Genomic DNA, 3,991 nt, shown 5'->3' with positions numbered 1-3,991 from the left:
CATTGTGAGAACTTACGTGAGGAAGTCTCACAAGTCTCACGTGATACACGGTCCGAGCACAATCCCGACCAACCCTGTCCTAACTGAACATGGCCTTAGGTTGTAGCATGGGAGAGGCCTTTGTGGCTTTTCGGTTGATGGACAATCAGGGGTTTGGAGGTGTCGTCCCCCGCTCTTACTGGCTCTTACTTATATTTTTCCATGATAATGCGGCCCAACAGTTGATTTGGCCCGTTTAGCATAAAAGATAGGCCTCCAACTACCCCACGGCCACGAAGGCCCATCTCGGATATATGTTTTAAGTAGGTATAGCCTCCAACTACCCCACGGTCACGAAGGCCCATCTCAGATACATGTTTTAAGTAGGTATAAATATATCTTTTTTCTATTTTATTTTTTCTCCTTTTAAAAAAAATTACAATAAAATATTTTCCATCTTCTTTTTATTTATTCTAATCATTTTATGTGGTATTTTGTATATACTATACTAATATAAGTAGAGAATATATATAGTGCTTGTCTTTACGCCCGTTGGGCCAGGCCAGCCCACCTGTCCGACTTCTGTACCCAGCCCAGAGAGCCCACGTCTGCCCCGTTGACTTCTTGGTAGATGGCATTCCTAGCACCGGGAGCAAAATCGGGGCGGAGGGGATGGAAGTGACGAAGGCGGAAGGCGGCGCCGGCGTGCCAGAAGAACGCAGGGAGAACGGAGGACGATTCGATTGGTCCGGATTCTTCAAGGTAAGCACGTACTCCTGCTTGTTGCTGAACACAGGTGCCTTATGCCCTTTTATCTGTAGTTCGAGGAAGAAAGAAAATCGAAAAATCTGTCCAGAATTGCCTCGCCGTGTGCCGTCATCCGAAGATTCATGCTTTTCTTTTATTATCTGGCGGGAAGTTGTGTTGGGGATTCATTAGTTTTCGCGCATCTATAGGGGTTTCCAACTCAGCACTTGGGGACTGGGGTCGCCGTTGTGGCCGGGAGCGGCACAGCGGCGGAGGGGCATGCCTCGGTGAGGATGTGCATCGAGAAAGTTAACGGTGCCGGCTCTGGCTGCCCAAACCCAGTAGGCGTTGTCATGAATCGGTCACTGCACGGCTCTGTAAATGAGTGAGTGGGCAGATAATTCAGAGGATCCAAATAAACCACCACAGCCGCTACTCTTCACTGTTACCGCCTGCCGCGATGGCTGTTATAGGTGTGATACTCGGTGTTCCTGCTACCCATGCCGCCATGCCTGTTGCTGTTGTAATCAGCTCCCTCCAGTTTTGTCCTTCCACCAGAACCACCAGCTGCAATGTCACTTCATTCGAGCTCTGCATGCTTGGTGCTAACTTTGGTAGGATTCCTCCGATTGCTGGTTTGATTAACTTGGGCTTCGTTGAGTTCAGTAATGTGCAGCGGAGTGAAGAATGAAGTCAGTGAACTGTACCTGCTGCAGCCAGTTTGGAGCTTGTATGTCACTCAAGAAAAATTGGTTGATTGATATGGTTCTAGAAGAGCCCGAAAATGCTTACAAAGTTCTCAAAATTATGGGAAGTTCAGCCATATAAAATAGTTTCGAAGCTGCTGTGATAAAAATCTTTACATCTTCTGTGCTAGTGTTAAAACTCCTGTGATAGCCAAATTTCAAGAACTTGCATTACACAGGATAACGTTAGGATAGTTTGCCGCACAATATTCCTAACTTCTAGCAAAAATGGCATCTAGTGTCTTCTCTGCTTTACTGCTTTGTTCACATTTCAGTTAATAAGTCCAGAGGTATGTGGTGGTAAATCAATTACTTAAGGACATTTGTTGGGGAGAACAGGTAGCAGGGTTAGGGGCAGACTGAGTTTTCTTACTCATGGGATTGTGGAAGCCCAAGTATTTGTGCATGCATTTTTTTCGTTGTTTGATAGCTTGACTTGTATGACTATTTAATGAATTAGCTATGTATCATCTGGTCGAAGTTGCAAATACCGCCCAGTTTCAATCAGAGGCAGAACTTTATTCAGGCCAAAGTGCCCCCCCCCCCCCCCCCCCCCCCCCCCCCCCCCCGCCCCCTCTCCTGCTGCTTGGTTCAAGCTCTCCCATTGGTTCCAATGCTTCTGTTTTTATAAGCTCCTCAACCATTATACTGATAATGCGTAGACTATCTATCCTTCCGAAAATTTCAGTGGGACTCTTTTTGTTACAGTAATATCACTATATGCTAGCAATAGAATTACTGATATGTAATATTCTCCTTTATGATAATTATGGCAAATGCAACTGTAGTGTTACAAAATTCATAACTAACATTTTTTATTTCTGTGGATGTTTTTCAGAATCCTTATGTATTGCTACAAATCGTCTTATACGTCTATCTGTTTTACACAAAATTACCTGGCCTTGATGAGGTGGGTCCACTGATGGTATGGCTCCTGCTTCTTTTGCCAATGTGCGTGTTGAATCTGCTGGGAACCCATAAGCTGAAGGAATTAGCTGATAAACATAAACGTGACAAGCAGACCTAGCAATTTTAGTTTAGTCTTGACACTCTAAGCTTGCTTTATGTGTAAGTGTGGTGTTGTAACACTCGCTATTATGCACGTATGATAAAATATTTAGTTTTTTTTCTTCTATTTAACTAGTAGTATATGCTGAAGGGCAGGCCTGGTGCAGTGGTGAGAGCTGTCTCACTGAGTCACCAGGTCGCGGGTTCGAAGCAGCCTCTCCGCAGATTTTGCGGGGGGAAGGCTTGTCTCGGTTTTTCCCTTCCTCAGACCCCACTCATGTGGGAGCCTCCGGCACTGGGTCTGCCCTTTTTTTAACTAGTAGTATATGCTGACATATGTCACTTGATGAGAATTTTGTGGTGCACTATTGTGGATATGTGCTAAGGGCCATGTTGAAAAAAATGTGTGATCAGCTAAGCCCTAGACTTGCGAAGAAGAAAAGCACAATGGAATAGCATGGAATACTGTTAGTGAATCTGTGAATATGTCTTTGCAAAAACCAAAACCAGGGTCTTGAGCCTTAGTCTTTGAAAAGCACAATGGAATAGCGTTGGGATACTGTTAGTATTCAGGAGAGATGCCACTCAGTGTGTTCGTGTCACCCTGACTGGATGAGACCTGTGTTTGGAGCAGATAGGCCTGACTCCTGAGATATGTGAGACTTAAATGCATCATAGCCCAACACTAGTTCCATAAATGAATTAATTTTAGCCTTCAGATGATGTTTAATCTCAAATTCTCAAGAATATATTGACAGAAGCCTGGGTCATCTGTTTCACAGGAAACCTGATTCTTTTAATTGGTTGCAAGCTAAGAAAAGAATCGGAAGATGTAATGAAAACATGCAGTCAAATTTGTGCAAATATCAATGCTGGCAATGTGGCTGAGGAAGCAGCAGACTATTCACCTGTGAAGCTTCTTTATTGTGCACCAATCAGTTTTTATGCTTTGCTGTGTTAATACTCAAAATCAGTATTGTATCTGTTGTAGTGATGTAGGTTCAAATTTGTTTGCTAACTAGGTCCCATGTTCGTTGGAACATGGGTGCCATTGCTCATTAAACATCAGATCCAAGTTGGCAACCATGTACGGCAATACAAAGTTCCATTTCATGCAGGGAGTTATTGATTTCAGTGTGATGCTTTGAAGTTTTCGGTGGAATTGAGAGTGCAGAACTAGTCGAAACGAATAGGGAATGGAGATAGGCTTTCTAATTCGTTATACTAATGTTTTTTATTCTTTGGTCAAAGGGCTGGCTTGGTACAGACCGAATAGGTTCAACGGTTAATTTACAGATTGCTGTCTTTTTTGTCTATACCAATCTGCAGCCAAGTGCTAGTGTAGACTTTTAGTGATTTCATTAAGGATGTGTGCTAGCTATCTACTGGAACTGGAGAAGTAGATTGGGAATTAGAGAATTGGGGGATTGGAATTTATATTCAGGTCTGTATGGCTGGGGTTTTGTCTTAACAGTTGCTAAGCTTCTCCCACTCCACTTAGGTTCGTGCTG

At 43.6% G+C, this 3,991-nt stretch overlaps 1 long non-coding RNA gene across 1 annotated transcript; it reads left to right on the top strand.

The window, feature by feature from the left end:
* The first annotated feature begins 560 nt into the window (after positions 1-560).
* On the top strand, positions 561-3,597 carry LOC136489964 (uncharacterized). The gene is made up of 2 exons (XR_010767451.1): positions 561-741; positions 2,311-3,597. It is a non-coding gene; the product is annotated as an uncharacterized lncRNA (long non-coding RNA).
* Positions 3,598-3,991: the final 394 nt, after the last annotated feature.

Source organism: Miscanthus floridulus, chromosome 10, assembly GCF_019320115.1.
Source record: "Miscanthus floridulus cultivar M001 chromosome 10, ASM1932011v1, whole genome shotgun sequence".
Lineage (NCBI taxonomy): Eukaryota > Viridiplantae > Streptophyta > Magnoliopsida > Poales > Poaceae > Miscanthus > Miscanthus floridulus.
This window is presented reverse-complemented; position numbering and strand designations above follow the sequence as displayed.